At 60.9% G+C, this 16,322-nt stretch overlaps 1 long non-coding RNA gene across 1 annotated transcript; it reads left to right on the top strand.

The window, feature by feature from the left end:
- Positions 1 to 12,151: 12,151 nt before the first annotated feature.
- On the top strand, positions 12,152 to 14,974 carry LOC129200457 (uncharacterized). Its single transcript, XR_008574906.1, has 3 exons — positions 12,152 to 12,316; positions 13,357 to 13,506; positions 14,910 to 14,974. It is a non-coding gene; the product is annotated as an uncharacterized LOC129200457 (long non-coding RNA).
- Positions 14,975 to 16,322: the final 1,348 nt, after the last annotated feature.

Here is a 16,322-nt window from a genome sequence, read left to right as displayed (position 1 = left end):
CCGCCCCTCACGCAAACTCCGCCCCCGACGCAAACTCCGCCCGCGACGCACGCCAAGCCCCGCCCCTCACGCAAACTCCGCCCCCGACGCACGCCAAGCCCCGCCCCTCACGCACGCACAGCGCATGCTCGCGCGGTGCGGCCGCCTAGTGACCAAAGTTCGGTACGGCAGCGGCAGCGCCGCGCATGCGCAGTGCAGCGCCACGCCCCCTCCCCGGAACCGGCTGCCGGCAGCCGTGTGCAGGGGCTGCTGTGAGCCGAGGGAGGAGCGGAGGCGTCGCCGGGCTGCGGCTGCACGGAGGGAGAAGGTGAGCGGGGCAGCGGGACGGACCGGCGGGTCCCGGGGAAAGCCCCGAGGAGGGCGGCGGCAGCGTGCCGCCTCCGAGGAGAGGCGGGGGGCGGGGGGGCGGCGGGTCCGTGTCACAGAGGGGAGGGGGCTGCCCGGAGCCGTGCGGCGGGTGGGGGGGGTGCGCGCCGTGTCGGAACCGGGCGGGAGACCGTCCGGAGCCGCGCGGCGGGGCTGCCCGGAGCCGGCGGGCGTCCGCGCCTTTCGGAGGTGGCTGAGGGAGTCGGGGGGCGGGGGCGGGGGGGGGGCGCCAGCCCGGAGCCGCGCTGCGGAGCTCGGGGCTGCCGTCGCGGCTCGGCGGGGCTTTCGGGTGAGTCGGCTTTGGGGTGAGGGCACGGGACGGTGTCCCCGCAGGGTCAGGAAGCGTGGAAGGCTGCCTCCCGCGGCACGCCGGCAGTTGCAGTCTTGGGGCACGCGGCTGCTGGTCGGCCATATTGGCTCCCCGGAGCACGCCGGGAAGTGTAGTCTTACGGCACTCTAATGGCTGCCACGCGGCGCTTGCCAGTGCGTGCCGGGAGGCGTCGTTTTCGCGGACGTGGCTGCCGGACAGCCCGACTTGCTCTCGCAGGAGCGCGAGGTTGGGGTTTTTTTGCCGGTTTCGAGTGGTTTTCTGCAGGCTTCCAGCCGCTCCCGAGCAGCGGTGCGGCCGTGCTACGAGAGCGCGCGCGCGCGAGGCGTTGCCCGGTGTCCCGAGACGAGCGCTACCGGTCGGACTCTCCGGAAGCCTGTCCGGCAGCCCCAGGCCGCCCCCGAGCCCTGGCGTGAAGGCGGCAAGCTGGCCCTCGCCTGTGCCGCTTTCTTCCTGAACGGGGGTGCTGGCGGCGGCGGCAGCGGCAGCAGCGCGGGGAAAGAGCGGCGTCTCCGGAAGCCCCTGCAGAAGGAGGAGGGTCTCCGGCCAGGGCCGACCTCCGGTAGTAACGGCCACTGCTTTTTCTTTCCCTCTCCCAGGCCGCGCTGAGGACGTGGTTGCCCGTCCCTCCCTTGGGGATGCCGTCGACTGCACCCGCCTCGCCTGTGCCTGGCCTGGCTCGCCTCGTGGCGTGGGGGCGAAAAGGGACAGGCGGCGGAGCGCTTACCGGCCGTGGACAGGAGCTGCCCTAAGGGAAGCTGGAATGGCCAGAGAAAGGTGAAGAAGAAGAAGAAGAAGAGATGGAAGGCTCTCCGGCCGGCAGCTGCCTCCCGCTGCAGGCAAGAGAGCGCCTGCCTCGCCGGGTGAGGAAAGATCCCTCGTTGCGCTCCGCGGCAGGTCAGGCTGCCGACGGGCACCGCAGGGTCGCCACGCGTAATCCAAAGCACGGTGCGGCCGCGTACCGAGGGAGGCAGGGAGGCAGGCTACTCATCTAGGCAGACTCGTCTCCTCGGAGCTGTAAGACACCCGTGTATTCTCTTAGGCGGAGGACAGCCGAGCGACCGGAGCGACAGCAAAGGAAAGGCGGAGAGCGGGAGAAAGAAGCGTCTGCGCTGGCAAGCTCTCCCGGCAGCGCCGAGAGCCAGAGCTGCGGTGAGTCCTGGGCCCGCGGGGCCCCATCGCCTCTCCTCTGCGTCGCGGGCCCTCCTCTGCCCCCCTCGCTTTCCCACCCCGCTGTGGGGTTTTTTGGTTTGCTTTCTGCTCCCCGCTATGTTCTTTTTCCATCTCGCTCTGACGGGCTGCCTGTCCCCACCTTTTTTAGGTCCTCGCTCTCTCTGCCCCGTAGCCCGTGGCTATTGTTTCCTTCTCTCTCTCCCTGTCTCTCTGTCCGGCCCCCAGCCACTGTTTCTGCATTCCTCCCCCTCGGTCCTGTAGCCTGTCGGTATTTCTGCCATCTCTGGCTCTCTCTGTGCGGCTCCTCGTTCCTGTTGTTCGAGGTCTTCCTTCTCGGCTCCGTAGCGAGTCGTCGTGAGTCTCTCTCTTTCTCCGTCCCTCTTGAGCCTCTTCCCTGCCCCTCGTTTTGAAGGCCCGCCTCTCTGTCCCTCTCCCGTCGCTATGGTTCCTTTTTTCGGTCTGGCTCCGTCTCGCTCCCCGTCCCTGTTTTTCTAAAGTCTCCCCTCTCTGCCTCCTAGCCCGTCGGTACCTTTTTCTTTCCCCGTCGCGGTTCGTCTGGCTCCCTGTCCCTCTTTCTTTCTTCCTTCCTTCCTTCCTCCCTGTCTGCCCCGCAGCCCGGCCCTTCGTTCCTTTCTCCTTCCCTCTCTGTCCCTCTCCCGGTCCCGGCATTAAACTCTGCTTCTCTGCCCGGTAGCTCGCCACCGTCTTACCTTTCCCCGTCTTTCTCTCTGTCCAGCTCCCTCTCTCGAATCTTCAATTCCTCCCTGTCGCTGCAGAAGCCTGTCGGGACTTTTTCCCCTGCCCGGCTTGCCTCTCCCTGTCTCGCGATTCCTCTCCTCTCTGCCCTCTTAGCCGCGACCGTTTTTATATTCTCCGTCTCTCCCTCGGTCCGCCTCGAGATCCCGATTGTTTTTTAAAGCGACCGAATCGTCGAGGTTGGCAGAGACCTTTACGATTATCGGGTGGAACCGCGAACCTGGCGCCGGCAAGTCCCCCTCTGCCCCGCAGCCCGTCCCTTCCCTTCCGACGGCCTCTTTCTCCACCTCCCTCTGTCCGGCTCCCGGCCCCTCTTTTCCACTTCCGCCCTCTGTACCCTGTGGCTTTCCCCCTCTTCTTTCTCTCTCTGTCTCTGTTTGAGGAGGAGCAGCTGCCGCCCCAGCGTTCGCACCCCGTTCACGGTGTCGCGCGCACGCTTCTTCTCGGGCGCGCTTCCTCCTCCTCCTCCTCCTCCGGGCTCGACCCGAGGCTTCCGGCAGCAGTCTCCGGGTGTCGGATTTTGTAAAATAATTAACGTAACTGAAAGGTGCAGCAGCGGGATCGGCCCGGGCGGGGCGCCTCCAAAGAGAGGGACCCCGAACAAAGAAATCCCGGGGCCGTTCCACGCTTGGGTCCCGGACACCCGCCCCTCGCGCGCTGTCCGCGCGTCCCTTAGTCCCGCGGTGACTTTTGGTCTGGGGTCTTCTACCGTCGTCTCGGATTCTTCTTCTGTATAGCTGTGGGCGGTGCGTTATTCCACAGGTGCTGCTGCGCCGATGCTCCGTACGTTCGCAGTAACGGGTAGAGCGGAAGGCTCCGTGGCCAGGGAAGAGCGGCACGGACGCGTTCCTGCTCGCTCCGTTGCACCGGAATTTCGACGGCTGGGTTCGGCCGCTAAATTGATGGCGCTACCGGAAGAAATTTCAGAGAAGTGAGTACTGTGCTTGTCTTTAATCTTTTAAAGTAATTTTTCTACGGGCGCCCGGTCCGTGGCTTAGATATTTGGTTTGCGGCGAAACAGACCCGGAACGTGGCTCCAAGTAGCGTTCCGATTCGCTGAAATTCCCCGTAGTCAGAGAGCAAGAATGGTGAATGTTGCTTGGCGGTTTGAAATCTCAGGCTTTCTCTGAAAGCTGACCTGCCAGAATGAGCCGAAAGCAGGCCGAACGCCAATAGGGATGCCGCAGAAAAGGTCCTCTTCTTGACAGGAGAAGAGCTTGGCGAAACGTCAGCGCCGTTTCCCGTAGGGCCTCCGACGTACCGGTTCGGCAAGCGTGGGCTTTGTGCGATTCCCTCGAGGACGATGGCGAACAAACCTTGTACGGCAGAGAGCATCTTAGCTTACTTTCCATCTCCTGCTCGGTTACTTGCAGAATATTTAATTTGGCGTCGCACGGACCCAGAGGGACGGGTCCCCAACTCATGCTGGTAGGGCAACCCCAGTACCAGCCGGTAAAATCGGAAAAGAGTACGACGTTTTGAAACGTTTGCCTTGCGAGGAGAAGGGCCGTCTCTCGTTAGGCAACTGAATTCTGCGACCGATTTCCACGCCTCACGCGCGTGCGTGCGCGCACACGCCCCCCCCACCCCCCCCCCCCCAACAGGCAGGCTTTGAAGGAGGCAGTCCCTAAGGCAACGCGATCTAAAACGTGGAAGTTTTTTTTTCTATTTTTAATAGTTTCTTACGGATAGGAGGCTCGTGTGAGCGTTTAGCCTGTCCTGTCCTTAATTCTGAACCCACTGGCTGGTGCAGAAGGACGGTCGTGTGACAAAAACAGCATGAAATTTGTCCCTGTGCCGGCTGCGTCCCGTGGTAAAGGAGTACATCTGTTATTCCTGCGTGAAAGATGTTTGATGAGCGTACCGCATCGTCAGAGCTGCTCTTGGTCTGCCTGCAAGCCGTGGGTTATGATTTAGAAATACGTTCGCCTACCGTTCCTTAACTGTGTGGTTTTGGTTTTTATTTTTTCAAAGAAAGGGTGGCTTTTTCGTCGATCTCTTGGTGAGAGTATCAAATCAGGCGGCGGTAAATACGTAGAAGCAACTAGGCGTACTACGGCGTGTACCGGACAGCGTTGGCGTGCCGCTCTGCTAGCAGCGGAGAGCCAGATGAGGATGCCCGTGGTAAGTACTCGTTCTGCCTCCGGCTGAACGGAAAGATTCTCATGTGAGGGTTCCTGGGCTTGTCTGTGTGATTAGCATTACTTTTTTTTTTTTTTTTTTTTTTTAATATGAAACAGGGTCAGATAATTGTTGATGAGTGGGACTTTGCGTACTCCTTTAGGTAGTTTTTCGTACTGAACCTTAGATCGGTTACAAAACTTAATCTTTGTGCAGTTTACACGTTTTGTAGCAACTACAAAGACATTTATCCTGTAGGTAAGCTGAAAATAAAAATGCGGTTTCTCACCTGATTTTTCTTTCGGAGGAACGCTCGCCCCCAGCGGCTGGTTTTTTTTGCTAGTGTTGTCGGGGGGAAGGAACGGCGGCGCTTGCCTGATTTCTTCCCCTAGCCAGGGACCTGAAACTTTGTTTTCCTCAGCTGTTTCACTAGAAATTTACAAGTGTCGGTGGTCAACAGTGGCAGAGAATTGGGTGGCGTTTTCAATTTCAAAGGGAAGGAACGTGTTGATGTTAATTCTGTTACCAAAAGCGAAGTACCAGCTGCTTCCTCTTTCTAGATCTTCTCTCCTTTCGCCGTCCTCCCCGAGGGGTAACGTGGCCACGCCGTATACCTTTTCTGCTCTGGTACCGTTCGTTTGATACGCAGGAGCGCTGTGAAATAACTAGAAGGGCTACGGACAGACATCTGCCATCGTTGCGGCTGCCTTAAATCGTGTATTTGTCCCTTTAGCCCGTCATTTCCTTTCCGCTCAGTTGAGTTACGTGCAGCGTTAGGTTCCAGTCGAGAGCGGTGCCGCCGAACAACGCTCTGGGAGCGTGCGCGGAGGAGGGCGACCGAGATGGCGAGAGGTCTCCGAGGAAGACTTAGGGGGAGCGGCTGAGGTCACTTGGTTTGTTCAGCTTGGAGAAGGGAAGGCCGAGGGGTGACCTCATCGCAGTCTACACCTTCCTCGAGGGGGACGGCGGAGGGGGAGGCGCTGACCTCCGCTCTCTCCGGTGACCGGCACTAGGACCCGAGGAAACGGGACGAAGCTGCGTCAGGGCAAGTTCAGACCGGACGTTGGGAAAAGGCTTTTCACTGAGAGGGCGGTCGGTCAGTCACGGAACAGGCTCCCCAGGGAAGCGGTCGCAGCCACCGAGCCTGTCAGGAGTTCAAGGAGCGTCTGAACGATGCTTTTAGTCGCACGGTTTAGTTTTAGGTAGTCCCGCGTGGAGCGGGGGCTTGGTCTCGGTGATCCGTATGGGTCCCTTCCAACTTGAGATACTCTATGATTCTGTGAAATCTTCTGGGTTAGAAACGACCTTATTGTAATAGAGAATTCGCTGAACGTGGCTTTGTGCAAGGACTGTCGTCTTAGAATATCTTTTTTTTTTTTCTTCCCTCCCCCCCCCCCCAGATATGAGAAAAGCTCTGTCCAGAGATATGGAGACGAAATCAGTTGTACCTCACCCTGTGACACCGGAAGACATTGAGTAACTGTAAGCTGTGATGCTCAGTGAAATTACTAAGAGCGTTAAGTTTCCCGTGCCTTTGCTTTCACTCTCCCATTCTCTTGTCTTGCGGCACGTCGCATTTTTTGAGGCCGTGGAAGCGACACCGGGAGCGATGGGTTGTCAGAACCAGGTCCTCCTGCCCGTCGCTGGTTTTGCTTACCTTCGCCGTCTCTGTGTACCAGCCTGCGTCTCTCTCTCTCTCTGTTCCTCAATCCCTGTCCTCTCTTCTCTGTTCTGCTTTGTTTCGCTGCGTATGTCCCGTTCCCTGTCCCACCTTTATCCTTCCTTCCTTCTTCCTCGCCTTTTTCTTTGTCCTTTTGTCCTGCTCCCCGACCCTGTTTCTCGCTCCATCTGACCGTCCTTTTCCTGGCACCTTGGTGTCTCTGCTCCTTGCCCCGTCTTTCTCTCCCCTCTGCCCAGTCCTCGTCTCCCTCTTTTGTCTCTCTGTCCCTCTGTCCTCCTTCTGCCTCTGCCCCTCTGTCCTGCTCCCTGCCCCTCTTGTTCTCACTCTGCCCCAGCGTCCCGCTCCCCGGTCCTCTTTCCCTCTGTTGCTCTCTCCTTTTATCTCTCCTTCTCCCTGCTCCCCAGCCCGGTTCTCTCACGCTCCCGCTTCCTTTTTTTATTCTCTGTTGCTCTGTCCTGCTCCCCGTGCCGCTGTCCCTCGCCGTACCTCTCGGTCCGGCTCCCTGCCCTTATTCTCTTTTCCTCCCTCGCCGTGGCGCTGCCCGCCCAGGGTCGTTTCTGCCTCTCTGTCCCGCTCCCCGTCCTGGTTTGTCGGTCGCCGTCCCGCTGCCTCTCTTCCTGCCGCTTCTTCCTCCCTCTCTGTCAGGCTCCCTGTCCCCGTCCTTCACTCGCCGTCCCTTTCCTTGCCTCGTGCTTTCTCGCTCGCCGCCGCCGCCCCCCCCATCCAGCTGGCTGCCCCTTTTCTCCTCTCTTCTAGCGTCCTGCAGCTGGCTCCTCGGTTTTGGCGGCAGCCTGCACATAGCAGCCCAGCTCTCCAGCAGCCTGACGGACCGACCGTGTGTCTGTTCCACGCCGGACTGGCGAGCGTGGCTCCGGGTAGGACAGCCGAGGTGCCCCAGGGCCGGGCCCCGAGCCCCGGTGCGGAGTCTCTCCCGGGACCGGCTCTGTGTGTGACTGAATAAACGCTTGCGGTCTCTTTTGCCGTGCCGGCTGCGTTGGCGCTTCCTTTGCGGGGGGGGGGGGGGGGGCGAGGGGCCGTGATGGAGGGCAGGGGAGGAGGTGTGTGTGGGGGTATTAACGTATTCAACAAGGTCACATTGCTCGCATCCTCGGGATCCAAAAGTGATGCTTCTTGGCTCCGCCCCTGACCCATGCCAAACTCCGGGCCCCCCCGCAAACTCCGCCCCCCCGCAAACTCCGCCCCCACAAACTCCGCCCCTCATGGAAACTCCGCCCCCGGCGCAAACTCCGCCCTGATGCAAGCCAAGCCCCGCCCCTCAGGCAAACTCCGCCCTGATGCACGCCAAGCCCCCCTCACGCAAACTCCGCCCCCCCACACAAACTCTGACCTGGTGCACGCCAAGCCCCGCCCCAATGCAAACTCCGCCCCTCACGCAAACTCCGCCCCCGATGCACGCCAAGCCCCCCTCACACAAACTCCGCCCCTCACGCAAACTCCGCCCCGATGCAAGCCAAGCCCCCACCCCCTGATGCAAACTCCGCCCCCACGCAAACGCCCCGACGCAAGCCAAGCCCCGCCCCTCCATCCACAAACTCCGCCCCGACGCAAACTCCGCCCCTCAAAGACAAACTCCGCCCCCGTGACGAAACCACGCCAAGCCCCGCCCCACCATGCCAAACCCCGCCCCTCACACAAACTCCGCCCCTCACGCAAAAACCCCGCCCCTCACGCACCACTCCGCCCCCACACACGCCAAGCTCCGCCCCTCACGCAAACTCCGCCCCCGACGCACGCCAACCCCGCCCTCACGCAAACTCCGCCCCCCGTACGCAAACTCCTCCCCCGACGCACGCAACCCGCCCCTCACGCAAACTCCGCCCCCGCAAGCCAAGCCCCGCCCCAGACGCAAACCCGCCCCTCAGGCGCAAACTCCGCCCCGATGCACGCCAAGCCCCGCCCCCACACGCAAACGCCCTCACTGCAAACCCGCCCCCACGCAAACTCCGCCCCCGGCGCAAAACCCCGCCCCGACGCAAGCAAGCCCCCCCCACGCAAACTCCGCCCCCGCGACGCCAACTCCCCCCTCACAGCAAACTCCGCCCCCGACGCACGCGCAAGCCCCCGCCCCCCGAACGCAAACTCCGCCCCTCACGCAAACTCCGCCCCCACGCAAACTCCGCCCCTCACGCAAACCCGCCCCTCAAAAGCAAACCCCCCCCGACGCAAACTCCGCCCCCACGCAAACTCCCCCCCGACGCACGAAACCAAGACCCCGCCCTCTACAATCAAACTCCGCCCCCGACGCAAACTCCTCCCCCGACGCACGCCAAGCCCCGCCCCTCACGCAAACTCCGCCCCCGACGCACAAGCCCTCAGAGCCCCCCCTCACGCAAACGAACCGCCCCGACGCAAACTCCGCCCGCGACGCACGCCAAGCCCCGCCCCTCACGAAAACTCCGCCCCGACGCACGCCAAGCCCCGCCCCTCACGCATCGCACAGCGCATGCTCGCTCGGTCTGCCGGCCTATGACCAAATTTCGGTACTGGCAGCGGCAGCGCCGCGCATGCGCAGTGCAGCGCCACGCCCCTCTCCCGGAACCGGCTGCCGGCAGCCGGTGTGCAGGGCTGCTGTGAGCCGAGGGAGGAGCGGAGGCGTCGCCGGGCTGCGGCTGCACGGAGGAGAAGGTGAGCGGGGCAGCGGGACGGACCGGCGGGTCCCGGGAAAGCCCCGAGGAGGGCGGCGGCAGCGGTGCCGCCTCCGAGGAGAGGCGGGGGGCGGGGGGCGGCGGTCCGTGTCACAGAGGGGAGGGGGCTGCCCGGAGCCGTGCGGCGGTGGGGGGTGCGCGCCGTGTCGGAACCGGGCGGGGAGACCGTCCGGAGCCGCGCGGCGGGGGCTGCCCGGAGCCGGCGGCGTCCGCAGCCTTTCGGAGGTGGCTGAGGGAGGCGGGGGCGGGGCGGGGGGGGGGCGCCAGCCCGGAGCCGCGCTGCGGAGCTCGGGCTGCCGTCGCGGCTCGGCGGGGCTTTCGGGTGAGTCGGCTTTGGGTGAGGGCACGGGACGGTGTCCCCGCAGGGTCAGGAAGCGTGGAAGGCTGCCTCCCGCGGCACGCCGGCAGTTGCAGTCTTGGGCACGCGGCTGCTGGTCGGCCATATTGGCTCCCCGGAGCACGCCGGGAAGTGTAGTCTTACGGCACTCTAATGGCTGCCACGCGGCGCTTGCCAGTGCGTGCCGGGAGGCGTCGTTTTCGCGGACGTGGCTGCCGGACAGCCCGACTTGCTCTCGCAGGAGCGCGAGGTTGGGGTTTTTTTTGCCGGTTTCGAGTGGTTTTCTGCAGGCTTCCAGCCGCTCCCGAGCAGCGGTGCGGCCGTGCTACGAGAGCGCGCGCAGCGCGAGGCTTGCCCGGTGTCCCGAGACGAGCGCTACCCGGTACCGGTCGACTCTCCGGAAGCCTGTCCGGCAGCCCCAGGCCGCCCCCGAGCCCTGGCGTGAAGGCGGCAAGCTGGCCCTCGCCCTGTGCCGCTTTCTTCCTGAACAGGTGCTGCGGCGGCGGCAGCGGCAGCAGCGCGGGGAAAGAGCGGCGTCTCCGGAAGCCCCTGCAGAAGGAGGAGGGTCTCCGGCCAGGGCCGACCTCCGGTAGTAACGGCCACTGCTTTTTCTTTTTCCCTCTCCCAGGCCGCGCTGAGGACGTGGTTGCCCGTCCCTCCCTTGGGGATGCCGTCGACTGCACCCGCCTCGCCTGTGCCTGGCCTGGCTCGCCTCGTGGCGTGGGGGCGAAAAGGGACAGGCGGCGGAGCGCTTACCGGCCGTGGACAGCAGCTGCCCTAAGGGAAGCTGGAATGGCCAGAGAAAGGTGAAGAAGAAGAAGAAGAGATGGAAGGCTCTCCGGCCGGCAGCTGCCTCCCCGCTGCAGGCAAGAGAGCGCCTGCCTCGCCGGGTGAGGAAAGATCCCTCGTTGCGCTCCGCGGCAGGTCAGGCTGCCGACGGGCACCGCAGGGTCGCCACGCGTAATCCAAAGCACGGTGCGGCCCGCGTACCGAGGGAGGCAGGGAGGCAGGCTACTCATCTAGGCAGACTCGTCTCCTCGGAGCTGTAAGACACCCGTGTATTCTCTTAGGCGGAGGACAGCCGAGCGACCGGAGCGACAGCAAAGGAAAGGCGGAGAGCGGGAGAAAGAAGCGTCTGCGCTGGCAAGCTCTCCCGGCAGCGCCGAGAGCCAGAGCTGCGGTGAGTCCTGGCCCGCGGGGCCCCATCGCCTCTCCTCTGCGTCGCGGGCCCTCCTCTGCCCCCCTCGCTTTCCCACCCCGCTGTGGGGTTTTTGGTTTGCTTTCTGCTCCCCGCTATGTTCTTTTTCCATCTCGCTCTGACGGGCTGCCTGTCCCCACCTTTTTTAGGTCCTCGCTCTCTCTGCCCCCGTAGCCCGTGGCTATTGTTTCCTTCTCTCTCTCCCTGTCTCTCTGTCCGGCCCCCAGCCACTGTTTCTGCATTCCTCCCCCTCGGTCCTGTAGCCTGTCGGTATTTCTGCCATCTCTGGCTCTCTCTGTGCGGCTCCTCGTTCCTGTTGTTCGAGGTCTTCCTTCTCGGCTCCGTAGCGAGTCGTCGTGAGTCTCTCTCTTTCTCTTCCCTCCTCTTCCTCTTCCCTCCCCTCGTTTTGAAGGCCCGCCTCTCTGTCCCGGCACCCGTCGCTATGGTTCCTTTTTTTCGGTCTGGCTCCGTCTCGCTCCCCGTCCCTGTTTTTCTAAAGTCTCCCCTCTCTGCCTCCTAGCCCGTCGGTACCTTTTTCTTTCCCCGTCGCGGTTCGTCTGGCTCCCTGTCCCTCTTTCTTCTTTCTTCCTTCCTTCCTTCCTCCCTGTCTGCCCCAGCCCGTCCCTTCGTTCCTTTCTCCTTCCCTCTCTGTCCCTCTCCCGTCCCCGGCATTAAACTCTGCTTCTCTGCCCGGTAGCTCGCCACCGTCTTACCTTTCCCCGTCTCTCTCTCTGTCCAGCTCCCTCTCTCGAATCTTCAATTCCTCCCTGTCGCTGCAGAAGCCTGTCGGGACTTTTTCCCCCTGCCCGCCCGCTTGCCTCTCCCTGTCTCGCGATTCCTCCCTCTCTGCCCTCTTAGCCGCGACCGTTTTATATTCTCCGTCTCTCCCTCGTCCCGCCTCGAGATCCCGATTGTTTTTTAAAGCGACCGAATCGTCGAGGTTGGCAGAGACCTTTACGATTATCGGGTGGAACCGCGAACCTGGCGCTGGCAAGTCCCCCTCTGCCCCGCAGCCCGTCCCTTCCCTTCCGACGGCCTCTTTCTCCACCTCCCTCTGTCCGGCTCCCGGCCCCTCTTTTCCACTTCCGCCCATCTGTACCCTGTGGCTTTCCCCCTCTTCTTTCTCTCTCTGTCTCTGTTTGAGGAGGAGCAGCTGCCGCCCCAGCGTTCGCACCCCGTTCACGTGTCGCGCGCAACGCTTCTTCTCGGGCGCGCTTCCTCCTCCTCCTCCTCCTTCGGGCTCGACCCGAGGCTTCCGGCAGCAGTCTCCGGGTGTCGGATTTTGTAAAATAATTAACGTAACTGAAAGGTGCAGCAGCGGGATCGGCCCGGGCGGGCGCCTCCAAAGAGAGGGACCCCGAACAAAGAAATCCCGGGCCGTTCCACGCTTGGGTCCCGGACACCCGCCCCCTCGCGCGCTGTCCGCGCGTCCCTTAGTCCCGCGGTGACTTTTGGTCTGGGGTCTTCTACCGTCGTCTCGGATTCTTCTTCTGTATAGCTGTGGGCGGTGCGTTATTCACAGTGCTGCTGCGCCGATGCTCCGTACGTTCGCAGTAACGGGTAGAGCGGAAGGCTCCGTGGCCAGGGAAGAGCGGCACGGACGCGTTCCTGCTCGCTCCGTTGCACCGGAATTTCGACGGCTGGGTTCGGCCGCTAAATTGATGGCGCTACCGGAAGAAATTTCAGAAAAGTGAGTACTGTGCTTGTCTTTAATCTTTTAAAGTAATTTTTCTACGGGCGCCCGGTCCGTGGCTTAGATATTTGGTTTGCGGCGAAACAGACCCGGAACGTGGCTCCAAGTAGCGTTCCGATTCGCTGAAATTCCCCGTAGTCAGAGAGCAAGAATGTGAATGTTGCTTGGCGGTTTGAAATCTCAGGCTTTCTCTGAAAGCTGACCTGCCAGAATGAGCCGAAAGCAGCCGAACGCCAATAGGGATGCCGCAGAAAAGGTCCTCTTCTTGACAGGAGAAGAGCTTGGCGAAACGTCAGCGCCGTTTCCCGTAGGGCCTCCGACGTACCGGTTCGGCAAGCGTGGGCTTTGTGCGATTCCCCTCGGGACGATGGCGAACAAACCTTGTACGCAGAGAGCATCTTAGCTTACTTTCCATCTCCTGCTCGGTTACTTGCAGAATATTTAATTTGGCGTCGCACGGACCCAGAAGGACGGGTCCCCAACTCATGCTGGTAGGGCAACCCCAGTACCAGCCGGTAAAATCGGAAAAGAGTGCGACGTTTTGAAACGTTTGCCTTGCGAGGAGAAGGGCCGTCTCTCGTTAGGCAACTGAATTCTGCGACCGATTTCCACGCCTCACCGCGTGCGTGCGCGCACACGCGCCCCCCCACCCCCCCCCCCCCCCAACAGGCAGGCTTTGAAAGGCAGTCCCTAAGGCAACGCGATCTAAAACGTGGAAGTTTTTTTTTCTATTTTTAATAGTTTCTTACGGATAGGAGGCTCGTGTGAGCGTTTAGCCTGTCCTGTCCTTAATTCTGAACCCACTGGCTGGTGCAGAAGGACGGTCGTGTGACAAAAACAGCATGAAATTTGTCCCTGTGCCGGCTGCGTCCCGTGGTAAAGGAGTACATCTGTTATTCCTGCGTGAAAGATGTTTGATGAGCGTACCGCATCGTCAGAGCTGCTCTTGGTCTGCCTGCAAGCCGTGGGTTATGATTTAGAAATACGTTCGCCTACCGTTCCTTAACTGTGTGGTTTTGGTTTTTATTTTTTCAAAGAAAGGGTGGCTTTTTCGTCGATCTCTTTGTGAGAGTATCAAATCAGGCGGCGGTAAATACGTAGAAGCAGCTAGGCGTACTACGGCGTGTACCGGACAGCGTTGGCGTGCCGCTCTGCTAGCAGCGGAGAGCCAGATGAGGATGCCCGTGGTAAGTACTCGTTCTGCCTCCGGCTGAACGGAAAGATTCTCATGTTGAGGGTTCCTGGGCTTGTCTGTGTGATTAGCATTACTTTTTTTTTTTTTTTTTTTTTTTTTAATATGAAACAGGGTCAGATAATTGTTGATGAGTGGGACTTTGCGTACTCCTTTAGGTAGTTTTTCGTACTGAACCTTAGATCGGTTACAAAACTTAATCTTTGTGCAGTTTACACGTTTTGTAGCAACTACAAAGACATTTATCCTGTAGGTAAGCTGAAAATAAAAATGCGGTTTCTCACCTGATTTTTCTTTCGGAGGAACGCTCGCCCCCCCAGCGCTGGTTTTTTTGCTAGTGTTGTCGGGGGGAAGGAACGGCGGCGCTTGCCTGATTTCTTCCCCTAGCCAGGGACCTGAAACTTTGTTTTCCTCAGCTGTTTCACTAGAAATTTACAAGTGTCGGTGGTCAACAGTGGCAGAGAATTGGGTGGCGTTTTCAATTTCAAAGGGAAGGAACGTGTTGATGTTAATTCTGTTACCAAAAGCGAAGTACCAGCTGCTTCCTCTTTCTAGATCTTCTCTCCTTTCGCCGTCCTCCCCCGAGGGGTAACGTGGCCACGCCGTATACCTTTTCTGCTCTGGTACCGTTCGTTTGATACGCAGGAGCGCTGTGAAATAACTAGAAGGGCTACGGACAGACATCTGCCATCGTTGCGGCTGCCTTAAATCGTGTATTTGTCCCTTTAGCCCGTCATTTCCTTTCCGCTCAGTTGAGTTACGTGCAGCGTTAGGTCCAGTCGAGAGCGGTGCCGCCGAACAACGCTCTGGGAGCGTGCGCGGAGGAGGCGACCGAGATGGCGAGAGGTCTCCGAGGCAAGACTTAGGGGAGCGGCTGAGGTCACTTGGTTTGTTCAGCTTGGAGAAGGGAAGGCCGAGGGGTGACCTCATCGCAGTCTACACCTTCCTCGAGGGGGACGGCGGAGGGGAGGCGCTGACCTCCGCTCTCTCCGGTGACCGGCACTAGGACCCGAGGAAACGGGACGAAAGCTGCGTCAGGGCAAGTTCAGACCGGACGTTGGGAAAAGGCTTTTCACTGAGAGGGCGGTCGGTCAGTCACGGAACAGGCTCCCCAGGGAAGCGGTCGCAGCCACCGAGCCTGTCAGGAGTTCAAGGAGCGTCTGAACGATGCTCTTAGTCGCACGGTTTAGTTTTAGGTAGTCCCGCGTGGAGCGGGGGCTTGGTCTCGGTGATCCGTATGGGTCCCTTCCAACTTGAGATACTCTATGATTCTGTGAAATCTTCTGGGTTAGAAACGACCTTATTGTAATAGAGAATTCGCTGAACGTGGCTTTGTGCAAGGACTGTCGTCTTAGAATATCTTTTTTTTTTTTTCTTCCCCCCCCCCCCCCCCCCCAGATATGAGAAAAGCTCTGTCCAGAGATATGGAGACGAAATCAGTTGTACCTCACCCTGTGACACCAAGACATTGAGTAACTGTAAGCTGTGATGCTCAGTGAAATTACTAAGAGCGTTAAGTTTCCCGTGCCTTTGCTTTCACTCTCCCACTCTCCCATTGTCTTTGCGGCACGTCGCATTTTTGAGGCCGTGGAAGCGACACCGGGAGCGATGGGTTGTCAGAACCAGGTCCTCCTGCCCGTCGCTGGTTTTGCTTACCTTCGCCGTCTCTGTGTACCAGCCTGCTCTCCTCTCTCTCTGTTCCTCAATCCCTGTCCTCTCTTCTCTGTTCTGCTTTGTTTCGCTGCGTATGTCCCGTTCCTGTCCCACCTTTATCCTTCCTTCCTTCTTCCTCGCCTTTTTCTTTGTCCTTTTGTCCTGCTCCGACCCTGTTTCTCGCTCCATCTGACCGTCCTTTTCCTGGCACCTTGTGTCTCTGCTCCTTGCCCCCGTCTTTCTCTCCCCTCTGCCCAGTCCTCGTCTCCCTCTTTTGTCTCTCTGTCCCTCTGTCCTCCTTCTGCCTCTGCCCCTCTGCCCTCCCTGCCCCTCTTTGTCTCACTCTGCCCCAGCGTCCCGCTCCCCCGGTCCTCTTTCCTCTGTTGCTCACTCCTTTTCTCTCCTTCTCCCTGCTCCCCAGCCCGGTTCTCTCACGCTCCCCTTCCTTTTATTCTCTGTGCTCTGTCCTGCTCCCCGTGCCGCTGTCCCTCGCCGTACCTCTCGTCCGTCCGCTCCCTGCCCTTATTCTCTTTCCTCCCTCGCCGTGGCGCTGCCCGCCCAGGGTCGTTTCTGCCTCTCTGTCCCGCTCCCCTCCGTTTTTGTCGGTCGCCGTCCCGCTGCCTCTCTTCCTGCCGCTTCTTCCTCCCTCTCTGTCAGGCTCCCTGTCCCCGTCCTTCACTCGCCGTCCCTTTCCTTGCCTCGTGCTTTCTCGCTCGCCGCCGCCGCCCCCCCCATCCAGCTGGCTGCCCCTTTTCTCCTCTCTTCTAGCGTCCTGCAGCTGGCTCCTCGGTTTTGGCGGCAGCCTGCACTAGCAGCCCAGCTCTCCAGCAGCCTGACGGACCGACCGTGTGTCTGTTCCACGCCGGACTGGCGCGCGTGGCTCCGGGTCGGACAGCCGAGGGGCCCCAGGGCCGGCCCCGAGCCCCGGTGCGGAGTCTCTCCCGGAACCGGCTCTGTGTGACTGAATAAACGCTTCGGTTGTCTTTTGCCTGCCGCTGCGTTGGCGCTTCCTTGCGGGGGGGGGGGGGGGGCGAGGGCCGTGATGGAGGAGGGGAGGAGGTGTGTGTGGGGGTATTAACGTATTCAACAAGGTCACATTGCTCGCATCCTCGGATCCAAAAGTGATGCTTCTTGGCTCCGCCCCCTGACCCATGCCAA

Source organism: Grus americana, unplaced genomic scaffold, assembly GCF_028858705.1.
Source record: "Grus americana isolate bGruAme1 unplaced genomic scaffold, bGruAme1.mat scaffold_141, whole genome shotgun sequence".
NCBI classification, from domain to species: domain Eukaryota; kingdom Metazoa; phylum Chordata; class Aves; order Gruiformes; family Gruidae; genus Grus; species Grus americana.
This window is presented reverse-complemented; position numbering and strand designations above follow the sequence as displayed.